We start from the raw sequence: 27,812 nt of genomic DNA, 5'->3' as shown, positions 1-27,812 counted from the left end.
CCGGCACACCGGGTTCTAGTCCCGGTCGGGCCACCAGATTCTGTCCTGGTTGCCCCTCTTCCAGGCCAGCTCTCTGCTGTGGCCCAGGAAGGCAGTGGAGGATGGCCATAGTCCTTGGGCCCTGCACCCGCATGGGAGACCAAGAGAAGCACCTGGCTCCGGGCTTCGGATCAGCGTGGTGCACTGGCCGCAGCATGGCGGCCGCAGCGGCCATCGGAGGATGAACCAACGGCAAAGGAAGACCTTTCTCTCTGTCTTTCTCTCTCACTGTCCACTCTGCCGGTCAAAAACAAAAAACAAACAAACAAAATAACTGCAAGGTTGGAGCAGGTGCTGTGGCATAGAAGGTAAAAGCTACCACCTGCAGTACCGGCATCCCATATGGGCACCAATTCAAGACCCGGTTGCTCCACTGCCTATCTAGCTCTCTGCTATGGCCTGGGAAAGCAGTAAAAGATGGCCCAAGTGCTTGGGCCCCTGTGCCCATGTGGGAGACTTGGAGGAAGCTCCTGGCTCCTGGCTTTGGATCGGCTCAGCCCCGGCCATTGCGGCCATCTGGGGTGTGAACCAGTGGGTGGAAGACCTCTCTCTCCCTCTGCCTCTCTATAACTGCATTTCAAATAAATAAATTAAAAAAATAAATAAAACTGCACAATCACACAAGATAGCCGGGATCTCCTGGAGCCGGTCCAACTCTCCCCAGGTGCTCTGCCTCTTCCCCTGCCAGCTGTGGGTGAAAGATTGCACCTACGCTGAAGGTGTAATTTAAAGCTGCAAGGTCACACATGCAGCACAAGAAGCTATAAGTGGGGGAGATGCCAGCTGGTCCTGAGACAGGCTTTCCAGCCACAGCCGGCTCCTGCTTGTGAAGGACGTTCTACCTATGTCTGAGGGGCCCACAGCCCCACAGCCCCACTGGATGGTCTTACTTGCCAACATACATTCTTTTGTTTTTCTGATAATAGCGAATGTTGCTAGAGTAAAATGATATTTCATTGTGGCTTCCCGGATGATTCGTGATGAACATTTTTTCATGTACTTACTGACCATTTATATGTCTTCTTGTTGGAAATTCTGTTTTGATCTTCTGACCATTTTTATTTAAGATTTATTTATTTATTTGAAAGGCAGAGCTAGAGAGAGGCAGAAGCAGAGAGAGGGAGAGAGAGAGAGAGAGAGGTACCTTCCATCTGCTGGTTCACTCCCCAGTTGGCCACAATGGCCAGAGCTGCACCAATCTGAAGCCAGGAGCCAGGAGCCAGGAGCCTCCTCTGGGTCTCCCACATGGGTGCACGGGCCCAAAGACCTGGGCCATCCTCTGCTGCTTTCCCAGGCCATAGCAGAGAGCTGGATCAGAAGTGGAGCATCCGGGACTCGAACTGGTGCCCATATGGGGTGCCAACACTATAGGTGACAGCCTTACCTGCTTTCCACAGCACCAGCCCCTCCTCTGACCATTTTTCATTTTCATTTTTTTTCCTTTTTGCTAGTAAGTGTTGCATATGGCAGCCTTACCCAATTCGCCATACTACTGGCCCCAAAGACTATCTTTTTTTTTTTTTTCAATGCATGTTCTTAGCACCTTTGATTTGGCTGTAGGTGTGTTGGTTTACTTCTAGGATCTCTGTTCTGTTCCAGTGGTCTGTGGATCTGTTTTTATTCCGATACTTTGGTTTTTAATTACTGTAGGTTTGTAATATATTTAAACATCAGGTAGTGTTAATACTGATAGTGCCTCCAGGGAAAACATGGGAAAGAACAAACACATGGTATAACTGCAGGAGCCCTGAAGGAGGGGGAGATAGGAGACTGGGGAGCATAGAAGAGGGGAACATATACAGTGTAATCTTCAGATGTTCTTGAGTCTGCGAGAGGAGAGGACCGATTGAGCATGATGCATACTTCTATGAAACAGGCTATTCCAGTGTCCATTCCCTGATTGGTTCACATAGCGTGCCTCATTAATATACATATTGACCAATCAGGGAGAACTTCCTGCTTTAGAAATGCCTATAAGTTCAAGCCAGGGAGTCTTGAGAGGTAGCTTGAGGCAGCCAACCCTCTGGTGCAAAAACTCTCAGCTGCTGGAGAACTTCACTGACTCCTTCCTTGTCCATGTGCCTCATTCTTCATGGTCAAGAGACAAAGTTCCCAGCACAGAAGAGAAGCAGCAACGTAGAAGGCGGCAGCACTCCTCCATGGAGCCAGCAGAGAAGAGAAGCTGTAACCCAGAAGGTGGCAGCAATTGAAGAACATGGTGAAGAGGAAAGAACTGTGAGGCTGAGGCTGTCACATGAAGAACTGTAATGGAAGAGCTGTGCTGCTCCTGAAGAATCCAGCATGAAGAAGAGGCTGCCACACCCTGTGAGATAAGATGGCGAGCTGAGCAGTGAGAGCCATAGACTCCTTCTGCCACTGCCCCTGGAACACCAACTGCAGAACTCCCACAACATATTTGGGTCTCATCCAGGATCCCTGGAGGGGTAAGTGAAAGGTTAAGACATGCTTCCTAATGCCTGCCTGCTGACTGGTTATTATTCTGGCATTCTGATTGGTTAAATCTGTACTCACTTTACCAAGGTGCCAGTCAGAGCAGGCGAGCCACTTTATGTTTAATAGTGCAGCACTTGCAAGCTTCTCTGGCAGCTTGTCCCTTGGAGTGCCCCTCCTGACTGCTGTGGCGGGAAATAGCTTGTTTTCAATAAACTTAGTTTTGCTTACTGTCCCTATCCATTTGAAAATTCCAGTTTGGCATGATATTGTCCTCATTGTCCCACAACACTACCTCCTGCTTTGTTCAAGATTGCTTTGGCTCTTCAGTGTCTCTTGTGGTTCCATGCAAACCTTGGTAGTGTTTTTCCTAGTTCTGTGAAAAATGTCATTTGTTTTTTGATAGGAATTGCATTGAATCTGTAAATCACTTTGGCATTTTAACAATATTGATTCTTCAAATTCGTATACACAGTATGTCTTTCAATTTCTTTGTGTCCTGTTTCTTTCAACAGTGATTTATAGTTTTCATTGCAGAGATCTTTCACATATTTGGTTAAATTTATTCCCACTTATTTGTTATTGTGTAGCTATTGTTGAGGGGATTTCTTTTTAAATTTCTTTCTTCAGGTGATTCATTATTGGTGTTTAACAACACTACTGATTTTTTGTAAATTGACTTTGTGTCTTTCAACTGTGCTGAATTTATTTATTTATAGTTCTGACAGCTTTTTGGTGGAGTCATTGGGCTTTTCTTTATATAAGATCATGTCATCTGCAAACAGTGACAGCTTGACTTCTTCCTTTCCAATTTGAATGACCTTTGTTTCTTTCTCTTGCCTAATTGCTCTAGCTAGGACTTCCAGTACTTTGTTGAATAAAAGTGGTGAAAGGGAGCATCCTTGCTTAGTTCCAGATGTCCAAAGAAAGTCTAGCTGTTTGCTTGTTTTATATGGCCTTTATTATGTTGAGATATATTCCTTCTGTACCTAATTTGGTTAGTGTTTATAATATAAAGAGAGGTTGTATATTATTAAATGCCTTCTCTGCAGCTATTGAGATGATGCATTTTTTTGTCTTTCATTCTGTTGATGCGGTATATCATACTTGCTGATTTGCATATGTTGAATCATCCTTGATTCTCACTTGAGTCTCATCCATGGTGAGTTATCTTTTTAATGTGCTATTGGATTTGATTTTCTAGTATTTTGTTAAGGATTTTTACATCTATGTTCATGAAGGTTATGGGCCTGTAGATTTCCTCTTTGTTTTCCTTGTCTGATTTTGGTAATAAAGAAACCCCGGCTCCAGAGAATGAGTTTGGAAGACTCCTCTCCTCTTCTTTTTTTTTTTTTTTTTTGAAATAATTTAAGAAAAATTTGTGTCAGTTCTTCTTTAAATGTTAGAATTCAGCAGCGATGCCATCTGGTTCTAGCTTGCCTTTGATTTTTTAAAAATTACTGATGTAGTTTTACTACTTATTATTTGGCCTGTTTCAGTATGCTTTTTCCTCAAGGTTCAATCTGGATAAGATATATGTGTCCAAGGATTTGCCCATTTCTTGTAGGTTATCATATTTGCAGTCATATAGTTGTTCATTGTAACTGTAATCTCTAACAATCCTGTCTATTTCTGTGATGTCAGTGATAATGTCTTCATTTTCATCTCTAATTCTATGTTTTTGAAATTCCTTTCTTCTTGGTTAGTCTACCTAATGGTTTATTAATTTTCTTATTTTTTAAAGATTTATTTTATTTATTTGAAAAGCAAAGTTACAGAAAGAGAGGGAGAGAGAGAGAGAGATCTTCTATCCACTGGTTCACTCTAATAACCAAAATGGCCGGGGCTGGGCCAGGCCAAAGCCAGGAGCCTGGAACTCCATCTGGATCTCCCATGTGCATGGCTGGCACCCAAGCACTTAGGCCGTCTTCCCCTGCTTTCCCAGATGCATTAACAGGGAGCTGGATTGGAAGTGGATCAGCTGAGACTTGAACTGGTGTCCATATGGGATACTAGCATCATAGGCTGTAGCCTAACACATCGCATCATGGTACCAGCTCCAACTTGGTTTACTTTTCAAAGAACTAGCTCTACATTTCATTGATTTTTTTTTTTTTTTGCTGTATATGTCACTGGTGCTGAGTTTTATTATTATTTTTTTCCTTCTATCAATTTTGGGTTTTATTTGTTTCCATTCTACTTCCTTGAGGTATGATGATAAGTTGTTGTTATTTTTCTGATTCTATTTTTTTATGGAGGCATTGATTGCTATAAAGTTTTTTATATGTTGTGTTTCTGTTTTCATTTGCTTCAAAAATTTTTAATTTCTTCCTTGATACATTGGTTTTTCAAAAGTAAGTTTAATTTCCATGAGTTTGTATAGTTTAGAATATTTTTCTTGTTAATTTCTACTTTATTGCATTTTGGTGAGAAAAGATACTCAATATAAGTTCCATACTTTAAAATCTGTTGAGACTTATTTTGTGCCCTATCATATGATCCATCAGGAAAAATATTCTGTGTGTTGTTGTTGAGAACAATGTATAATTTGAAGCTATTGGAAAGTTCTGTAGATGTCTGTAAGGTCCAGTTGAGTGGGGTGTAATTCAGTTTTGCCATTTCTTTGTTGATTTTCTGCCTAAATGATCTGTACATTTCTGAAAGTAGAATGTTAAAATCCCCCAATATTATTGTATTGATGCATCCTTCTCCATTTAGGTCTGTTAATATTTATTTTATGTATTTGGATGCATATATATTACAAATGTTATTTCTTTATTTATTGAATCCTTTATCATTATATAATGACTTTTTGTGGGCTCTTTTTACTGATTTTGATTTAAAAATTTGTTTCATTTCATAGATTCCATTTGCATGGCATATCTTTTTCCATACTTTTAATCTGCGTGAGTCCTTAGAAGTGAAGTGAGTTTCTTAAAAGCTGCATATATTTGGGTTCTGTTTTTCAATCCATTTGGTCACTCCATGTCCTTTAATTGGAGAATTTAGTCCATTGACATTTAGGGTAATTACCAATTGGTAAACTCTTACTACTGGCATTTTGATATATTTTTTGTGTTTTTGTTGTAGTTCTTTTCTTTCTTTTCCTCTAAATTATAGTCTTCATTTGTGGTTAAGTGATTTTTCCCTAGTGGTTCACTTTGATTCCTTGTTATTTTTGCTAAGTCTGTATATAGGTTTTTCTTTGTGGTTGCCATGAATCTTGCAAAAAAATTGTTTTGGCTGTAACTAATTATCTTGAAATGATAACAGCTTAATACTGATTATAAAAATAGGAAAAGGAACAATAATAACAAAAAGATAAGAAATCCTAATAAGGAACTCTACATTGTGTTCTGTTCTCCACATTTGGAAATTTTGATGTTACCTTAGACCTTTATCCATATTGCCTGTCTCTTAACATTTCAGTGTAGTAATTATAGTATTTACTTCAAAGTAAAGATATAAATGATTTACAAACAATGTTTGCAGTATTTAAGCGCCCTTAATTTGTTGGTATAGTTACTCTTACCCGTGAGTTTTTTACTTTCTGACATTTCCTTCACACTTGTGAGTGTCTCTTTCAGTTTAAGGAACTCCCTTTAACATTTCTTGTATCATAGGTTTGGTGATGATAAATGCCCTCAGCTTGTTTTTGGGAATGTCTCTTTCTCTCCCTCATATCTGAGGGATGGCTTTATTGGACACAGTAATCTTGGTGGGCAATTGTTTTTAGATTTGGGAAGTTTTCTGACATTATTTCAGTAAATATGCTTTCCACCCCCTTGGCATTCTCAGGTACCTCTTGAATCCTAATAATTCAAATATTTGCTTATTTCTTGCCATCCCATATTTTCTGTAAGCTTTCTTCATTCTTCTTGATTCTTTTTTTATCTCCTCCAACTGTATGTTTTCAAATAGCCTCTTTTTAAGCTCACTGATTCTTTCTCTTATTTGATTTATCCTACTACTGATACCTTCTACTGTGTCTTTAGTTTCACTTAGTGTATTTTTAAATTGAAAGATTTCTTCTTGATTTTGTTTAGTTACTTCCATTTCCCCATGAAATCTGTTAAAACATGGAGCTGTTTCTCTGTGTTCTGTTGAATTTTGTTGGGCTTCCTCCAGGCCAACCCAAGGCTGTCAGTAATGCAGGCCAAACGAGTCTAACCCACAAGAACACTAGAGCCTCAGTCTGTGAGCACTGTGGGGTAGTAGAGGTCTTTGGGCTTTAGCAAGCGCTGGATCTCAGCATATTAGCCTGACTTTGAGCTCCAAGACATGGGCCTAAGCTCTTTCTCTGGGCCTTTCCATAGGGTGGGGGTTTCACTTTCTGTCAGTCCTTGGTGAATGGGTGGTAGAGACTGCCTGCCTTTAGAGACTCCAAATTCTCACTTTATGTGTAAAGGCCTGACAGGGGCCCTTATGATTTTTGTTTTTTGCAGTGGGCCTGGTATTGCGGTTCAGTTCATTCTCTCTCCGATATAAGTGGTGCCTCTTCACTCTGTGCTCCTTGGAGCTGGGGGAGGGATGAAATATGAGCCTCTTCTTGGTTTTTTCAGTGCAGCTTTGCTTATGACTGTAACAAGACAAGTTTCTGGGATCTCTCACCTGCCTTCTGCAGCTCTTGTGAATGTCAGTTGGTGGGTCTTTGGCTGCTCACATAGGTGTCTGTGGAGGGAGGTGGTCACTGGAACTTCTCACTCAATTGCCATCTTGGCTTCACCTAGGAATATTATATTTCTGGTCTCCAGCTGTATGTCAAAGAAACCAAAAGGCCTAGTTTATTGTTTTAGTTAGATGGGTATATAAGGATTTTGTGAATTCCACAAAATAAGTTGAGCCAAAAAATGGCACATATGTTCATTTTAATAAAAAATTAAATCTGACTCCAAGATAGTGAGAAATTTAATTCCAGGTAATTGGAGATTCCTCAGGACCTAGAGATTCTTGAAAGTACCCAGTTCTTTTAGTGAGAGAAACAGTGTAGGTGGGGAATGCTGTTTTGGCCTTTGGTTCTCCCTGGTCCTTGCTGTGACCCTTCTGTCTGTGCCTGTGCTAAGCTAGAGCATTTTGTTTGACTACTGTTATCCATCTTTTTTCATAGGACTTGATTGATAACTGTAGACGGTCCTAGCACCAATGATATTATAATTTAAAATGAGTTATATTAAGCTTTCAAAACCTAAAAGTTGAGTCCTTCTGATTTCAAATGGTATAGTCAGTCCTCCATATGCATGGATTTCGTGACTGTAGATTCAACTAACTGCAGATTGAATATGTCCAGAAAAACATTACATCTGCATTGAACTTGTACAGATTATTTTTCTTGTCATTATTCCCTAAACAATACGATGTAACAACTATTTGCATAGCATTTAGATTGTATTGTGCTTTATAAGTAATCTGGGTATGAATACAGGAGTATGTATACTGTGTCATTTTACACAAAGGACTTGAGCCTCATAGATTTTGATGTCCTTAGGGATTTGAAAGTCAATCCCTGTTGGGTACTGAGTGATGACTGTATGTACATAATATTTAGCTGAGATAAAAACAGCTGCTTTCTGTAGTTTTTAAAATGAAAAATTCTTGAAAATTTCATTGAAGCTGAGCTGCTTTGGGGAGCCCTGGCTTTGTAGGTGCTGTAAGCACGTGCTTCGTCTGCTTGTCAGTGGTGTTACCAGCCAGTCCTATTGACCCACAGCCTATTGAGCAGTAGTTTAGATGCTACTATACATGAGAATATCACTACATAACTCAAAACCCTTTCTTTCTACTTGAAAAATTTCCCCACCCACTTCCTTTCGACCTGTGCTTACAAAACAGTAGCAGCCTAAGTGTAGAACTGGTGAGACTCTAACCAGTCCTATTCTGCAAGAGTGAGTTGAGTCAGTTGAGTGGGTGAGATTAGAGGTGAGTCACAATGCATCAGTATTTGCCAAGTGTAATCTCAGTTTGTGCCTACTGAGTCAGCATATATTTTTCTTTTTTAAAAGATTTAGTGAATTATTACATTTAGAAATAGCCACACCGTTGGATGGTTTTAGCAAAAGTATAGGGCATTTTTGTAACAAAACAAACAAACAAAACAAAACCACACAACCACCATGTAGCCTTTAGCTCCCATCTTCTGTTTTACTGTTCACCTTCCTCATGACACGTCCATCACTGAAGGATCACTAATCTACCTTGTGTGCCTGTAGATTTCCCTATTCTGAACTTTCATATGAATGCAGTAGTATACTTTATGGTCTTTGGAGACTGACGTCTTTCACCTAGCATAATTTTGTCAAGGTTCATCCATGTTGTAACATATTATCAGAATTTCTGTTTTTATGGCTGAATAGTATTCCATTGTCTATATGCACCACATTTTGTTTAACTATTTCTCTGTGTTATTTGCACTTTTTCGCTCTTACAAATAATGTTGCTATAAGCATTCATGTACAAGTTTTCTTATATGCCCACGTTTTAGTTTCCCTTGGATATGGATTTAGCTAGTACTAGAATAACTGAGTCATATGATAACTATTATTGAAGAAACTAAGGTTGTTTCCTAAAGTTCTGTTTTACATTCATACTTAAAGTATTTGAAATATCTGATTCTCCATATACTCATCAGCACTTGATTCTGGACATCTTAGTGTATGTGAAGTGGTATCTCATTGTGATTTTAAGTTGCAGTTCCCTGGTAACTGATGATGTCATGCATTTTTTTAGGTGCTTATTGGCCTTTTGTGTATTTTTTCTTGGAGAAATGTTTAAATCCATTGTCCATTCTAACTTTAATCTTTTTATTGAGTTATTAGTAATATCTCTATAGATACAAGTTTCTTATAGATAACTTGGGAATATTTTCTCCAATTTTGTGGGTTGTCTTCACTTGATGTCCTTTAAAACATAAATTTAAAAAATTTTGCTAAAATCCAGTTTATTTTTTCATTTGTTTCTCATTCAGTTGGTGTCGTATCTAAGAATCTTCTACCAAATCCAAAATCATGAAAATTTATCCCAATGTTTTCTTTTAATGCTTTTATAATTTTAGCTCATTCATTTAGGTCTTTGATCCATTTATAGCTAATTTTTAAGTATGATTTAGGCAGGCACTTCCACACTCATAAATGTTTCTGGTTGGACAAAAATGATGTGGTTTCCCTAGTTTGAGGTGCAGTCAGTGGAAGAAAACTCTCAGAGCTAGGGAAACATCATAGCACTAGTCATGATCTCAGGAGTGTCACAGTTAACCAACCCATATTAGCCATGTAAAAACAAGTCTCATGGGACTGTAAAAGTAGAATATTTTTCCTCTTTTTTTTTTTTTAAAGAATGAGTCAAAAAGCAAGATGGTAAACTAAAGCTCTTCTTTCAAGAGCCTGTAGCTGTGCCATAAAGCCTCCAAGTCCAATCTCTTTTTCCATTCCAAGAATGTTTGATTCGGTTCCTGCTCTTGAAACCAAACTGTGGTTACACATCTACATGCTCAGTACAGTGTCTATTAACTTTAAAATATCAGTTCATGGGCAATTTTCTATTTTATCTTGAAGAGTTAAATGTATCTTTTACACGAGAATTTCCTAACTTGCTAAAATTAGCGGCTCATATTCACACAGCCACTTCAGTGTCCACAGTAATAAAACAAAAAGTGTTAAGTGCAGCCAAGCTCTCGATAGTCTGGCTGTAGATTTATGATCACTCCACCTGTTTTAAGGATGAAAGCCTCGCCACCTAACTGTATAACTGAATAAGATGTGGTGTTGAATTATAGACTTGATTTTTTAAAATCTCTATGGCTGTGAGTTAGCTATCAGGTCAGCTTAGTTATGAGTTGACAATGATATATGGGAAACTTCTGTGTAGAATTTAATAGTGCAGTGAATTTGAATCTTTAAGAATTGCTTCTCCATTTATCTCTCCTAACAATAATTGGATGTTTCTTTGAGTTTTGACCCTTGAATGTAGTACCAAAGTAGTTTTCTTTTTTTTTTTTTAATTTATTTATTTATCTGAAAGGCAGTCAAAGAGAGGCGAAGGCAGAGAGAGAGAGATGTCTTCCATCCTCTGGTTCACTCCCCAAATGGGTGCAATGGCCAGAGCTGGGCCGATCTGAAATCAGGAGCCTGGAGCTTCCTCCGAGTCTCCCACAGCAGGTGCAGAGGCCCAAGGACTTGGGCCATCTTCCACTGCTTTCCCAAGCTGGATTGGAAATGGAGCAGTGGGGACTCAACCAGTGCCCACATAGGATGTCGCACTGCAGGTGGCAGCCTCATTCACTATGCCACAGAGCTGGCCCTGAAAGTAGTTTTCTATATTTGAATGTAAATGAGTCCATCAATCTTTTTGTTGGTGTTATTAGACTTCACACTTAATTGGACCACTTATATTTTTGATGGCATTGCTCCTATCATGAGAAGGCACTGTGTTTTTATTTTTAATCCTGCAAATTCCTGATATTTAAGAGTTCAGTATAAAGCAGAATTCTTTTTGTCTTTTGATATCTTACAATCCAAACATTGATATTATAGTCAGACAAAGACCTGGTTACTTCACTTTTTTTAAATTTTATTTTATCCTTTGGAGACATAGGAGCCAAATGTCTATCTACCAAGTTAGAAAGTTACACTTTCTTGGTTCTGTCAATATTTTTCTCCTAGTGATTATTTCATAGAAAGTACTTTGAATGATACTACACTGTTATCATTTTGGGGAATAGCTCTATGGAACAAAGCACAAATTTTTTAAAAAAGTCTAGCTAATGAAACTCTAAATTGTTTTTATTAGTTATCAAGCTATGAGAACTTTGAAATTGTAAAGTGCTTTTAAATTATTCATTAAACATCTTTATATCAGAAATAATTGATTATTGTATTATTCTCTCCATTTCCAAGATGAGTCAATTTACTTGTTCATAAGAGAGAGCCTGTAAGGGATGGAAGATCATAATTCATGTTTCCCTGGTGCTCATTCAAGTAGGGAACAGTTAGAAGTTGAGACATGATGGCTGTGTTTCTTGCCCTCCTCACAGCCATTATCCAGGAACCCTGAGGGTACTGGGAGTGCCTCACCAATGGAGTGAGGAGTGGGTGGGAAGAGTCATTAATGGAGGTGAGCCTCCATTCTCCTCCATTCTCTAAGTGTGTTATCTTGCAGGTGTGCCTTGGTTGAAAAAGGTTAGGAGACTTCTCTTGGGATACCTTATTGAATATGGACCACATTATGTACCCCTATATTTCTCAGGGGAAATAATGCCAAAATTGTGTCTGACAAGAGGTGTTCTAAACAAGTGCATCTCAAACTTAAAAAGGCAGGTTCTGATCAGTAGCTCCTGGACAGAGACCAACAATGTACTTTATAACAAGCTCCCAGGAGATGATGCTGTTGGTACAGGGACCACACTGAGTCTCCAGCATCCACATGGTCCCGGCTCCTGGGATCCCTCAGGACACTCAAGTTGGAAGACCAGAAAACTGGCTGAGCATGGGAGGAGGCAAGTAGTTCTATCTGGGAACAAAAAGGTGTGGAGGAAGCTCCAGCAGGCACAGGGGGAGGGACGGGACAATAACTGTGGATAATTGATAGGGTCAGGATCCCTGGAAAATCTTCTGCTGAAAATAGGCTTGTTTTATTTGAGAGAAGATCTGCTAATGTTGGGACAATTAGATGAGAAACTGCATTTACATAGAGACCTGAAAGACAATGTTAGCAGCAAGTTTTCACTTGGAAGGTAAGAAAGAAATACATGTATCAAAATACAGTGATGCACCTGAAACCAAAGCATGTCATAAAATGTGAAGTGGTACTCAAACCTGAGGCACTTAGAATTAATCTGATAGCCTTGGGCAACACGGGACTGATCAAGATTATCAACAAGGTGCGCTGAGGAAAGAAGAGCTTGTAGCTGTAATGGATAGCCAGTTTTAAAGTCTATGCAAAGGATGGAGGAGACAGAGGGATGTATGTGATGACAAGATCTACTGCTCAGGGAAGAACTGGAACTAAGGATTTGTAGGGGACCTGGAATGTCCCTTGGACCAAATCCTCTATTTTATACTTGCCTATGAGCAGGCTGAGGCCCACAAAAGCTAAACCATGTGCATAGTTACTCAGTAGGGAGCAGAGCAGTGACATTTTGGGCATTACTAGATATAGCAAATAAAAAGAGTGTCCAGTTCAATTTGAATTTCACATCACCAACAAAAATAATTTTAGTATAATTATGTTTGATGGACATCTCTTGTCAGGCACCATATGACATTTTATACTAAAAATTATTTGTTGACCTGAAATGCACTTTTATTTGGGAAATTTATTTAGCAGTAGGCTCATTGAAAATTTGGTGCTTTTTAATAAATAGTGACAGCTAGGATGTGGACAATGCATTGCTTAAGCTTCATCAACCTCATACTTAGAACACAAGCTTCGTCAGGATGTAAGCTGCTGTGTACTTTGTTTCCCACAGTTTCGCCGATAATTGAGTTCAGTGTAGGCCCTTGGTACTTACTGAGTGAGGGGATGGAGGTGTAGTAGTGTTGAAGATCATGGCATGGAAAATGCTAGACATGCTAAAGAGCAGAATGACCTTTAGGTGTTTGTTCATAAATATATTTGCTGTGGCTGTTTCATTTTTATGTCACATAGCAGACCTTGAGCAAACTTCTCAAGAATGGTAGCTCTGGAAAATATGGTACAAAAATAGATAAGACTTTGAAAGTGTGGTTTTGAGTCCTATTAGTGTTTGAGTGTCCTATATTGCTTGTTTATTAGACTCTTCACAGGTTAATTCTTAGGACTTCAAATGATTAATAGCTTCAGGATTTAAAGTGTGGCATGAAGCACAGTTTGATGTGACTTAGAATATGTTTCTGAAAAGAAAGAAAACACTTGAGAGCTCATTTTTTTGCCAAAGGGAGCTATACCATGGGTGCTGACTGCTGGAGTCTCTTAAGCTGCAGCCTTCCGGCCAGCAAGGTGGGTGCAGGTGGAGTAGACCGGAGAAGTCTTTGTTTGTCTAGACCTAAATCACTGCTAAGGGGGCTGATTGGGTTCACCCAGATTTAGGCACTTCTGATAAAGTAACAATTTTTTTTGAGAATTTTAAGATGAGGCTTGTGGTGAAAAAGAATTTGATGACGTACAACTGTCATTCGTTAAAATGTTACTTTAAGCAAGCTCATATCCATATCCACAGTCTCATCAGAATCCTGTGAAGAAGTTATTGTGGGCCCTGGTTTTTAGATGGAAACGTTGAGACACAGAAAAAATGAAGTAACTCGAGAAAGTAAGTGATGAAAATGGGATTTGAACTCAAGTGTTTCTGTTGTGCCACATTGAGTATCAACTCAGAATAATAGGATTCTTCAAAACTTGTGTTGCTGTATCTCATCCCCTCAAAAAAATTGTCTATGGAACTCATTCCGAATGTGTCATATTACCATGAATCTAGCTTTGAGTTTACATGAGGATAATCAACATCTGCAAACCCAAGATTGTTAGTCTGATGTCTTAGTTCTCACATATTTTTTTTTCTTCTCCTCTGCCTCCTTCAGGAGGGGGGAACACAGGCCCTCTTTTCCTTTTCTTATTGTGCAGTTATCACTTTACCTGAGTCTATTGGTTGGTGTCTGGACATATGGCAGGTGACTTCCTAGAGTAATTGATGAGAGTTTAATGAAGGGAATATTTTCAAAGTTCTGAGCAGGGTGAAGAGATGGAAGAGATAGAATCCCTGAAGGTCAGTCTCATGGGCACACCTCAGGGTGGAGACTGTCCATTGCATGGGGCGTCACTGCCTTGTCTGCGTAGCCCCGTGTGCTTACTTTCCCTTCTGTGCATTCTTGTCTTCCGTGTTCTTCCTTGTCCCTCCCAGCTGCTGCCTCGTGCTGCTGTTCCCTGTGTGCCCTGCTCTGCACCAGTTGCCTAGGACTCCGTTTCTGCTGAACTCCTGGTGTTTCCTGCCTCTGTTTCCCAGTCCATAGAAGGATGCATCCTCTGGTGCAGGTCTCACTAAGATGCCCTTCTTGGGTTCACGCATTGTACCTGTCACACTGTCAGCGAACTGCTTATCTGCTCACCATACTTCATAGTGTTCAAGTCCTAGAAGTGTCTCTCCCAATGACATGCTTCTGGGACATTAAGAAGACTTTGTGTCTGTGACAATCCTGATTTCCCATGACATTTCTTTCACAGTAATTCTGTTTATTTGCTTATGCACTGAAGTATAGTTACTGACATAGGACTCTACATACGGAATGGAACCTCACTGAGTTTGGGGCAATTTCATATACATCTTATCACCTGAAAGCACAGGAAGAATTCTCTTCACATACTCATATTCAGTATATCTTAATAGGTTAATTGTTACAATAAAATGCAAGAAATTAGAACTACAAAGTATCTTTTATAAAAAATCTAATCTTTTTTCTTAATTGGCAGATAAAGTTATATGTGTTTATTATGGTTCCCAGGGGCTAGAGCTTCTGGGTGAGGGAGGCTTTAGAAGATGTTTGCTTAAAGAATACAAAACTTCACTTAGAAAGAAGGAATAAATTTCAGAGAGACCTATTGTGAAACATGATGATTGTAGTTAAAAATAATGCACTGTATTCTCAAAAACTGCTAAAAATGTGGCTATTAAGTATCCTGTGGCAAATCTGTTGCAGGGATAGTAGAAGTCCCCAAAGTCCCAAATATTTATTACACAGTAGAGTCCAAGACACATTTGGCACAGCTTCAGAGCACTGGCACTCAGAGAACATAGTCCAGCAACGAGAGAGCCTTTTCTTTCCTTCTTTCCTTTTTAAATAAAGGGGTTTTTACTTTCCTTGAATATTTCTGACGGGAATAAAGGAAACAGCATTCCAGGAAATTCCCTTTATCCTTCTCAGTACTTCTCTCTGTTTCTAGGTGCACCCTTCAGTTCTTATCTTCCCCAGACCCCTGCCCTTCCTCACTCTCTACTCCTTCCCCTTTCTTTCATTTCAAGACCACAAATGTTCTGGTGAACTTGCCTGGCAACAGAACCGGAGGGCAGAGAAGGGAAAGACGTTACTGGCAGACTCAGAGCCCTTAGACTGAGGATGAGAAAATTCTTCCTAGTGTTCACACCAAATCTGTAGGGTAGGTGGCACCAGCCCTGCGTTACAGATGAGTAAGTTAAAACACAGATCTATGATTAGAACTCGTTATAACTCTAAAGTGTGTGTGCCCTTTTCATAACTAATATTAGTAGGGTATCTCTCAGCAGTTGAAAAAACTCTTTCACCAGTCCTTTGGGTAACTATCATGCAAGTCTCATTTTAAATTTTAGTAAAAACCCAATGAGATAGAAGTATTGTTACCATCACTTAATGGGTGAGGATTCTGAGATTCATGGGAGGCTTGAGCAACTTGCTGGCCAGAGCGCTCCTACACATCAGAGCCACTGCTGAAACCCAGGTCCATCTAACTCTATAGCTGCCCTCTGAATCATTGCTCAGTAACCCCATGACGCCTACTTTATAACATTACGAACCAGGCACCTAATGTTAATATGACTGTATTAGCTTCTCAATTAGCAGCTGGATAATTCTAGATTATTCAGCAGGAAGGTTATTTGTAATACGTGAGGAAGAGTCATCATGGCAGGATCAACTCTTGTATGGGTTAAAGTAATACAGATCAATTACTGAAGCTGGATGGAGCCACAGAGGCAGTGCCCACAATTTTGCAACAGAGAAATAGGTGATTTATTATGTGATTCAAGAGAATCACAAATAGTGGATGACTCTGGGAACCAGGAACTAGAAGATGATTTACAACCAAGCTGATGTTTATTAATTGGCCTATTCTTGGATTTGGATGATACTGAAGATTCAAATCATTCTTTTCAAGAGAATCTAGTCAAGATCATCTTCTGCCAAAGGAGTTTCTGGTAATTTAATCATTTCCTTCATGACTGACTCCTGTTTAGTGCAAACAGGACACTTGGACATCCCTGGGCATTTTTGATGGTTCTTCAACATGCCAAAGCATATCATATGAAGAAGCGAGGGAAGTTTCCTGCATGGCTTAAAAGTATGGCTGTGATAACTCTGTGGAAGGTGGGTTCTGTCACTGAAATTATCCTACAGATGCTGAAATGAACAGAATGTGGATGTATCTTGATGAGACAGTGTAAATTTTGGCTTGCCTGGTCAGTTGCCTCGAGAGAGAATTGACACACACGAGTAAGTTGTGCAACAGTTCTCAGAAGCCCACAGATCACTGTCCTGCAGGCTCCAGGTGACTGCCCGAGATGCAGATTTCCAAACAGAAGTTCAGTCTTGTTGGAGAAAGGCATTCAGTTTTAGTAGAGTAGGAGAATTTTAAATGTTGGAATATTTTGGACACATACTTCTGACATGATTTCATGAAGTGTTTGGTTATTTCTGTTTCTTTCCTGGTGTGTGGGGAGTGCTAGTTGAGAGAATCATGCTTGGGGGATCAAGGAAAGCTGTCCTAAATCACACACTCAAACCTTGCCCTGTCTCCCAGCCAGTCGTACAGTCCTTTACCCCTGTGCCTCTCCGACAGCCTCTAACTCTACCAGTGAAGAAGTTTTGACTCAGGGATTCAAGTCTATCAAAGAACAGTTGGTGCAACACAGATTCTTTTCCTTAAGCCAACTTTTATTATAAATCCTCCCTTTTCCAGCCTAACATCTAAGTAACACCTTCACTGAATTTTTATAACATTTGGGGCACTGTGTCAGGTACTCAGAATGCAGATTCTGAGGTTTTCCAGAAGCTCACAGCACGGGGCAGCGTTTCCTGGAGGAATGGTCCTCACATCACACCTCAGCACTGCTGCTGTGTGTCTGTGTGTGAATAACTTAGATTCCCCGTCACTAAGGATGCTCATGGGATCAGAACCTCCTCAAAGTGAGGGAGTGGATGTTTCTCACTGGAGCTGTTATGAGAGACACCAACCTGAATAGAACTGACCTTAACATAAGGTAACACGATGAGATCAGTGCTCAATAAAGGGAAGGGTGCGTGTTTATGTAAATAGGTTTATATGCTATACTACTGTATTAGCTGAAGGTTTTTCCTGATGACCTTTGATTCAAGTGAGCAAGTGAAAGGAAGTGCATGTGTGTGAAGGGAGAGATGGTGCTGAAAGGGAAAAAGGAGAGGAGCTGGGCTCTAATCCCTTTGTGATTGCCAGAGGCCAGCTAGGTGGCTGTCTTCCATGCTGTCTACACCAGGACCTGCTGGCCTTTGGTGCCAGCTAACGGAACATATGTGCGATGGTGTGTGTGGTCTATCCTCGTTATCTACATTTTGTCTGGAATCATATCAGAATTACTTTTTTACTAAACATAGTTTGCTTTCCAAAAACATGTGGTGTTTAACATCCAGAGGTGGATTAAGTTTTAGCTCTATGGGCTAAGCCCATCAAAGGAGAAGAGAGAACTGGTATCTGCAGGGGCATGTGCTATATGTTGGGCCCTGTGCTGGACACTTTAAATGTACTCATTTGTGAGTAATAGAAATTGTGCTGTCCATACAGACAGGATGATTGCACTCTCTATACTCAATCTGTAGTCTAGGAACAGGTCATGACTTCCATTTCTCCTTCTACAAGATTATGTAACTAGGGTATTTTTAATTAGGAAGGCAATGATGCTGATGCCAAGGAATTCAATACAATGAACATTTTATTATTAGAGATAAAAATTAATCCTCAATTCCTTTGGCCTTTTAATTGTTAACTGTGGGTTCAGTCAAATGTGGAGGCTGAAGAAGCATCAAGGGATAAGGTAATTGCAACTCTTCAAACAATTGTATCTGTCTGGAGAATGAAGACTGATGATCTGGAAAATAGATCTCATTGTCTCAGTAGTAGAGTTATGGGCTTTGCCAGTGGCTATTAAGAGCTTCTCTGAGAAACTTTTTACCAAAAGAAAAAAAAAAGATGGATACTCGTTAGATGAAGAAAATTTAATTCAGCCACTTTTCACTAAGCAAGGCCAGAAACTCTAATTCCCAAGTTCATAGTTGACTAAAAACCCCAGAGCAGTAATTATCCTTTTTTCAATTTTTCTAATAGAAAACTCTTCAATTATGTATAGACAAGGGGAAAATTATGGTAAAAGCAGAGGTACTTTGTCCTTTTTAAAGAGCACTAGGAAAACAGAGACCATATAACAATGTTAAGAGATAATTATATTAAATGAGTTAGGCATTTTGAATTATCTCAGAAGATGTTAAATGACTTTCAGTATTGCTATTTCCCTTAAAGTGCTTAAAATTTTAATTCAGAAAATAAACTTGCATTTAGTATTTATTTATGTTTCCTGAATCTTCAGGGAAAGCAGATTGCCTTGGCATTCTTGGCCATCCCTTGTAGAAGTAGGTTATTCTGTGGATGAGCCAGGTAGTATCTTTTACTCAAAGCACCAATGAATGTTTGAAATGAGGTGTGGTGTGTCTGTCACGCTGTTAGGAAGAGTGATCCATTGTTTCACTGTTGATTTAGATGTTCTTTGACAGGCAACTTTTGCATGAGCGTTGTTTTTTCTACCTTCCTCATTCATATAGGAGGTAGATGTGAGCATAAATGGTTGAGGCCATGGCATTTGTGGATAAATGTAAGAGGGAATGCCTTCCTCTTTGTTAAACCATGTAATGGTAGCACATGAATATTTTATTTTTACCTTTTAAAGGGGGGCAAGGTTAGAAGGTGGGGTTCAGTCATCCCACTCCTATTTTGGTATGATGTGCATAGCGTTTCTTGTTATTGGTGGCTGAGCAGAAAACAAGGATGTCAGGTGTTTACCTAAACAAGTTAAAATGGAAGCAGCTGCACAGCTGTGGTCTACTGTGCACTGAACACTGCGTCTGTGTGTCCAGGAACTGTTTCTAATCTGGGCACAAAGGTGATTCAGAACACACATTTAGAATGGTTAGCAATAGTCACGGCACTTTGCATAATTTTGACCTAATGTGGGCTCCTGCTAGCAGACCAGTGAATCTACGGGAGGCCTCTGAGGCCTAGATCTTTTCAACAGGGTTGTTATGTGTTCATTATTACTGCTGTGAGGAGGCTAGAAAGTCTGTCTTCTGTAAATGTGAAAAACTGTTCTTCCTTAATTCAGTAACTGCTCATTTTAAAGTAAAAGGTAAAGGAATTTCCTATGCGATGGCACCAAAAAAAAAAAAAAAAAAAGATGATGAAATTGGGAAGCAGGGAAAACTGAAAACAGGAGGGAAAAAAACCACCATTTTAAACCCTTAACGTGGTTCATTCACAGTGTTGAAGATAAAGCCGCCAAAACCATGTTAAAGATTTATTGCAGAGTTACAGAGGGGGGAAAGAGAGAGAGAGAGGAGAGCTCTTCTATCTGGTGGTTCACTATCCAAATGGCTGCAAAGGCAGGGGCTGGGCCGAGCTGGAGCCAGAACCAAGAGCTGTATTTGGGTCTCCCAAGTGGGTGCAGGGGCTCAAGGACTTGGGCCGTCTTCTGCTGCTGTCCCAGGCCATTAGCAGGGAGCTAAATCAGAAGTGGAGCATCTGGGACTCGAACCAGTGCCCATATGGGATGCTGGCACTGCAGGTGATGACTTAACGTACTATGCCACAACACAGGCCCCCAAAATGATATGTAGAAAATGAAATGAACATTAATTCTTTTAATGGTAACCATAATACATGTTTCTTTTGTTATTGTTTATAAAACATTTCAACATAAAAAGATAAATGAAATGTGCACAACCGCCCCTGTAGTCTCCTTCCACCCCTCAGAGAGAGCTGTTAGCCACCAGCATGCCGTCTTAGTTCTGTGTGCGGCTATGGAAGACATTTCTTTTAATGAAATAGCTACTATTTGGTAGATATCTTTCGTCCCACTTCCTTATTTGCCATGGTTTGTTTGTAAGTCATGGAGAGAGCCTCTGCAAGAGTGACAGCAGGAAGGAAGCTGGGATCTCGCATAACCAGGCTGCTCCTCCATCAGCAGTTGCCCCCAGCTCTTTAGGGCTGACCCTGCTGGACAGCACTGGAGTTCTGATCCCACGTATGACTTTCAGAGGTCCAAAGGATAGACTCAGCCTCCCGGGGAAGTCAATTAAACAGAAAAACAAACAAAGAAAGGATTAGAGACCGCTACTAGGTTAGTGTGTGTTTTCTTCATGTATTCAAGAAGAATAAAAACTCAGTGAAATGATCACAAATCCAAGGACTACGATGGCGATTACATAGGCCTGTGGTGTAATCAATCTGCATTCTAGTCAATGGGTTTGTTCAGAGGCAGGGCTGAACCACAGTAAGAAAGCAAAAGGCTCCAGAATGTGGGAAATGAACAAGGAAGCCATTGCTAGGATTTTGGAATCAGAACATAAGGGATCAGCAATAAGGGATAAAAAAGATCAATTTTTAAAATAACAGTATATTTACTTTGTAGTTATAATAAAAACAGTGGGAGATGGAAGGAAGCTGAGGGAGAAGGATGTGTAGACCCAGCAAATCATGTTAGCCTCCACGCAGACACAGAAAGGTCATCACAGATAGCAGGGCAGGAGTTAAAAGCAGTGTTCTTGGCCTGCTGAAAGGGAGTGGGTCACAGAAGAGGGTGATGGGGAGCTGAAACACTACAACAAGGAAAAGCAGGTCCTGCTGATACAGGAAAATGCTGCCAGAAATCAGTTGTTGCTGTCATATATTGAAAGCTCCAGGAGCCCTGAGCCTGAGGGATTCCTTGCTCCACCCTGTCGCGTGTGCATAAAGGCCCTTCAGTGGCATCAGGCACACAGAAGGACTGATTGAGGATAGGCTTAGAATGTTATTCATTTACCCAGCCACATCCCGTCCTGCAACAGTTCCTCACTTACAGTGTTATTTTTCATGGTTACAGAGAGTCTGATTTTATCAACGTGTCATGAGTAATTTAATGAGTTTTTATGATTGGACATTTATGCTATAGAAAGTTTTTTACTTTATAAATTATGCTGCCACAAATATCCTTACGGGTAAATTTACAAGCTTGCAGGGATGTCATTGCTGTTTCCTCTGAACCATTCCTTTAAATCGAGTCGCTCATTCGAAGGTGAGACTGCTAACACATTGTTAGTTTTATGAACTTCTGAATTATTTTTTTTCTAACAATGTGGATCATGTTAATTAAATCATATGAACCCTTTTCCTCGATATTTGTTATAATCAGAGGTATGCAATTTTAAAATACCAGGTGGAATTTAAAGATATATTCTATAGGGATCAAAGAGTAAACTACCCAGAATGACTATTATCATAAAATTATTTTATTATCAAAGTACTGCAATCGGTTTTTCTAACTACTATCTAAAATGTTTTGGTCTTTCATTCTTTTTATTATATATCCACTAGAAAGGAAACTAACAAATCTTTCTGTGTCTAGGACTGGAGTAGTCAACCAGAGAACTTCAGAACACAAGACCTCTGAACAGTTCAGTTACGTTAATATACTTTAGTTTTAAAACCACCACCAAACCGAATACTGTTCACTTATTTTAAAGTTTGTGGCTGTATTTAAGAAGGTATAAAACATTCACACATATTATTTGACACACAGGAAATTACAAATGAATGGAAAATAACATTTTATTGACCTCATCAAGCTTTCTGGAAAACAGCAATGCCAGTTTTCAGTATGTTCAGAATCAAATTAAGAAAATCAGCTATTTGAACTGTAGATAATTTATTCTTGTTCCATTATTATAAATGGTTGCATGTATAAAAGAGCAGCAGTCCATGGATCAAGAATTGAAGTGTTAAAGTGAACTCTGCCACTTTCTAGATGTGTGAACTTGGGGGACAAAATGTAACCACTTCTGAGTCTCAGTTTATCTTTTTAAAAAACGTCTTTCAGTGCTTCTTACCTCTCACTGAGTCAGTACAGGTACTGAGATAATCTGTGAACTGCTATTTGCTCACAGTATTGCTTACTGCTTTTCTTGATTGTTATGTATTTTGTCTCAAGACCTTAGGATCTAAAAGGAAAAACAGGGAAGGTGATGAAGGGAGGAAGATTCATAAAAGATGAATATTGGCCGGCGCCGCGGCTCACTAGGCTAATCCTCCGCCTGTGGCACTGGCACCCTGGGTTCTAGTCCCAGTCAGGGTACCAGATTCTGTCCTGGTTGCTCCTCTTCCAGTCCAGCTCTCTGCTATGGCCTGGGAGGGCAGTGGAGGATGGCCCAAGTCCTTGGGGCCCTGTACCCGCATGGGAAACCAGGAGGAAGTACCTGGCTCCTGGCTTCAGATCAGCGCGGTGCGGCAGCTGCAGGGTGCCGGCCGCAGCAGCCATTGTGGGGTGGACCAAAGGAAAAGAAGACCTTTCTCTCTCTCTCTCTCTCTCTCTCTCTCTCTCTCTCTCTCTCTCACTCTCACTGTCCACTCTGCCTGTCAAAAAATTAAAAAGCTGTGAAAAATAATAAAGTAAAAAAAAGACGAATATTTCAAATAGATTCCACAATGATGCATAATGTTAGCTCAGAAATGCTCCTAAACCATAAGTGTTTGCCTTAATGAATTCTAACAAAGTTAATAGACTTTAGCATCTGCTCCCCAGGTGAAGAAATGGGACTTTGCCAGCAGCCAGAAGTTCTCTCTCTTTCCATCCTAAGCCAATAACCTCCACACTCTTTCCCAAAGATAACTCTATCTTGACTTCTATCTAGTATTACAGTATAGTTGCCTGGTTTTGAATTTTCTATAAAAAGAATGAATGTAGTATATGCTTTAAAGTGAGATGCTGTATATAACTATAGTTGAACCATCTATTACTGATTAGTATTTCATGGTGCAAATTATCTATTGAGAACCACTGTTTAAAATTAAGAAAGTTTCATTTTACTTACAGTTTATTGAGATTTTTTGGGTCAAGAATAAATGTTTCCATTTTCTAAAGTACTTTTTCTACGTTGATTGAGAGAGTGGCATGATTTTTTTCTTTATTCTGTTGAAGTAGTAAAATTAAATTGATTTTAGAATGTTGAAGCCAACCTTGGATTTCTAGAACCAGCAGAACTTTATTACTTTCTTTTGCCTTTTTTTTTTTTTTTTAAATTAAAGACAGTGAGAAAGAAGGTGAAGCCATACATCAGCCAGGTTCATTGGTAGTGAAATTCACTGTAAATTCATGTTTAAAACAAACGAAGGCAAATTTGAGAGAAATCATGAATCAGACTTAGAATGGTGTTATATCCAAAACATAAATAGGAAACATACACAGTTTAAAACTGTAAGGACTCACGAGTTTAAAATCGATTAATAAACCATGATTAGGAGAGTAAAATATGTAAGAGTTTGTCTGAATTGTGATCACTGACATCATAAATAAGAGTGTCAATTGTTAAATCAACAACAGGAGTCATTGTGCACTTGTTCCCCATGTAGGACCTCTGTCCTTAAGTGTTATACTATGAGAATTAACGGTAAAACTAGTCTTCAGGCCGGCGCCGTGGCTCAACAGGCTAATCCTCCGCCTTGCGGCGCCGGCACACCGGGTTCTAGTCCCGGTCGGGGCACCGATCCTGTCCCGGTTGCCCCTCTTCCAGGCCAGCTCTCTGCTGTGGCCAGGGAGTGCAGTGGAGGATGGCCCAAGTCCTTGGGCCCTGCACCCCATGGGAGACCAGGATAAGCACCTGGCTCCTGCCATCGGATCAGCGCGGTGCGCCGGCCGCAGCGCGCTACCGCGGCGGCCATTGGAGGGTGAACCAACGGCAAAAGGAAGACCTTTCTCTCTGTCTCTCTCTCTCACTGTCCACTCTGCCTGTCAAAAAAAAAAAAAAAAAAAAAAAAAAAAAACTAGTCTTCAAACAGTACTCATACTTTGTGTATCTTTGTGGGTGCAAACTGTTGAAATCTTTACTTAGTATTTAGTTGATCTTCTGTGTATAATTAAAAATGAATCTTAAGAATGGGATGAGAGAGGGAGGAGGAGGTGGGATGGTTTGGGGGGGCAGGAGGGTGGGTATGGGGGGAAAGAACTGCTATAATCCACAAGTTGTACTTATGAAATTTATATTTATTAAATAAAAGGAAAAAAAAAAGCTTTTCTGAATTAATTTTTTTCCAGATTAGTAGAAAAGAGACTTAATCTGGAAAATTCAGTGAGAAGACCGAGTACCTTAATCTCTGCCAGCACCTCTGGGCAGCCGTGTCCTAGGCTGACCCTGGCTCTAAGGTGCACCTTTGGCCTTGGTCTCTTGCTTTTCTTGGACTCAGGAGACAGTTTCAGCTGGTAACCAGTCTGAGCTTCTGGTGTAGTTCTAAGCTTCCTACATTTCATTTCAGCTGCTGCTGCTGCCGTTAGCATTATCATGTTGGTAAAGAGGCACAGCTGAATGGTGTCAGTGGATTCTTATTCTCTGAACCCAGGGGCAGTTATGCTGTCAGGTTGAGTACCCTCCTATCCCTACAGATTTCCACAAGGTTCTGCTTTCCTAAGTGCTATTCAGAAATGTTCAACTAATAAATGCTTCAGTTGATCCTTTTTTTTTTTATTATTTTTTATTTTTGACAGGCAGAGTGGACAGTGAGAGAGAGAGACAGAGAGAAAGGTCTTCCTTTTGCTGTTGGTTCACCCTCCAATGGCTGCCACGGTAGCGCGCTGTGGCCGGTGCACCACGCTGATCCGATGGCAGGAGCCAAGTGCTTCTCCTGGTCTCCCATGGGGTGCAGGGCCCAAGCACTTGGGCCATCCTCCACTGCACTCCCTGGCCACAGCAGAGAGCTAGCCTGGAAGAGGGGCAACCGGGACAGGATCGGTGCCCCGACCGGGACTAGAACCCGGTGTGCCGGCGCCGCAAGTCAGAGGATTAGCCTAGTGAGCCGCGGCGCCGGCCTCAGTTGATCCTTAACACCCCATTAATGGCTATGGTTGAAAAATGCTCAAGTTTTACTGAAAATATCTTGAAGCCAAAACATCGTTCGTGTGTTGCTTTCAATCATTTCTTGGTTGCCATTCTTTTTTTTTTTTTTTTTTGGACAGGCTGAGTGGACAGTGAGAGAGACAGAGAGAAAGGTCTTCCTTTTGCCATTGGTTCACCCTCCAATGGCCGCCGCGGCCGGCACACCGCGCTGATCCAAAGGCAGGAGCCAGGTGCTTCTCCTGGCCTCCCATGGGGTGCAGGGCCCAAGCACTTGGGTCATCTTCCACTGCACTCCCGGGCCACAGCAGAGAGCTGGCCTGGAAGAGGAGCAACCAGGACAGAATCCGGTGCCCCGACTGGGACTAGAACCCAGGGTGCCGGCGCTGCAGGCGGAGGATTAACCTATTGAGCTGCAGTGCCGGCCTTGGTTGCCATTCTTTCTTTTTATCCCTCCCTTTCCCTTCCTCTGTCTTCATAGCTACTTTTCTCCTTCCTTCCCTTCCTCTCCTCTCCTTCTCCACTTCCTTCCCATCTCCCCTTCCTTCATCTCCTCTTTTGTCTCCTCCTCCTTCTTCCTCTTTCTCCCTCTCTCTTTCCCCTTTTTTTCCTTTACTCCTTCTATATATTAAACTAATGATAGATATGTGGCTCTTTTCTAACACTTTGAGAACATAAAGAAATAAAAATATGGGGGGGAGGCATTGTGGCATAGAGAGTAAAGCTGCCACCTGTTATGTTGGCATCCCATATGGGCACTAGTTCAAGTTGCAGCTGCTCTACTTCCCATCCAGGCCCCTGCTAACCAAGTGGGAGACCCAGAAGAGGCTCCTGGCTCCTGGCTCTGGTCTGGCCCAGCCTTGGCCATTGTAGCCATCTTAGGAGTGAACCAGCAGATGGAAGATGTCTCTCTCTCTCTCTGACTACCCACCCCTTCCTTCTCCCCCATGAATGTTTCAAATAAAAATAAATAAATATTTTTTAAATAACTAAAAAGATTTAACTTTACAGAATTTATAATCTAGTTGCAGAGATGTGAGATAAGTTCAAATTGATCAATTTTTATTCATGATGTTGTTTAAGTTCAAAATCACACAGCAATGTGTAGCCTGTAAGTCCTAGGTCAATGCCAAGAGAAATTCCTGTATTAAGTTGGAAGAGTTCCCCAAGAAAACATAACTTAAACTGTCTTAATATTATGGTGTTTTAAAAAACATTTGTGGAAAAAACAAAATGAAAAGATAAGTTTATTTTGGTACAAAAAAATCTTGAAATCAATGCAGGTTTTTCTCATGTTCACATTTTCTATGAAGTTTTTGCAGACTCATCATCACATATAAAAAAGTCACAGAGCGAATAACTGAGGATACAGCTGGCCAGCAAAGGGGCTGGAGAACCCATTCTGTTGATCTGGATTAAGGTCATATATAGTGACAGAAAACCAAAAATAACCATGGATTAAGCCAAAGAGTAATAATTTCTTTTTCATATAAGTAGTTTGTTGTGCTCAGTGTCTGGCATGATGGTCTGTGCTGTCAGAGTGTCAGAATATTTCTGTTGCTGTAACATCCTCTAGCACAAAGATTTCACTTCTTCATCTTATATGGCTTTTTTGGCGCCAGTTACTCTATCTACATCACAGGCAACAGGAAGACAGTAACAGAGTCATTTCCTGAACCTTTATGGAAATACCTGAAAATCCCATATGGCCTGAACTTTGCAAGTAGCCATGCTCAGCTTCAAGAGAGGCCAGGCAATGTAGGCTTTATTCCAAGTAGCTATGTACCTAGCTAAAGATTGATGATCCAAGGAAACTGGATAACGGGTACCAAAACACAGTGGGCTGAACATGACAGGTTCTCATGTTTTGTAGCACCATAGGGTGACATTTCTCATGATGATGGTGTATTCTGTAGAAAGAAGTGGAGCAAAGGAACTGGTAGGTTCCAAGCACAAATAAAAGATGACAAAATGGAAAGGCCGATTGCCTGGAATGATAGATTGAAGCTATCATTGTTGAAATGTGGCATTGTACCCCTTAAAAATGTGCAAGTACCATGTGTTAATCCAAAATTTAAAAAGTAGGCTTACAAAAAAGAAGAGAGGTTGGTGATATGTTTCTTTTAGATTTTTTTTTATTTGAAAGGCAGAGTTACAGAGACAGAGAGGGAGAGACAAAGAGAGAGGTCGTCTTCTGCTGGTTCACTCCCCAGATGGTTGTAACAGCTGGGGCTAGGCCAGGCTGAAGCCAGGATCTTTATCTGGGTCTCCCATATGGGAGCAGGGGCCCAAGGCCTTGAGCCATCTTCTGCTGCATTTCCCAGGCCATTAGTAAGGGGCTGAATGGGAAGTGGAGCAGCTGGGACTTGAACCGGCACCCACATGGGATGCCAGCATTACAGATGGCTTCTTAATCCACACCTAATCCACAGCACTGACTCCCATGATAATATT

General features: G+C 40.5%; 1 protein-coding gene across 1 annotated transcript in view; it reads left to right on the top strand.

Annotated features, from left to right (window-relative positions):
* Window positions 1–2,065: 2,065 nt before the first annotated feature.
* ZNF385B (zinc finger protein 385B) overlaps window positions 2,066–27,812 on the top strand; it is a 288,440-nt gene continuing 262,693 nt past the window's right edge. Inside the window, exon 1 of the mRNA XM_062200794.1 lies at window positions 2,066–2,483. The gene's annotated coding sequence lies outside the window, so the exon portion shown is untranslated. The remainder of the gene's footprint in view (window positions 2,484–27,812) is intronic.

Source organism: Lepus europaeus, chromosome 1 (assembly GCF_033115175.1).
Source record: "Lepus europaeus isolate LE1 chromosome 1, mLepTim1.pri, whole genome shotgun sequence".
Taxonomy (NCBI): Eukaryota; Metazoa; Chordata; class Mammalia; order Lagomorpha; family Leporidae; genus Lepus; species Lepus europaeus.
This window is presented reverse-complemented; position numbering and strand designations above follow the sequence as displayed.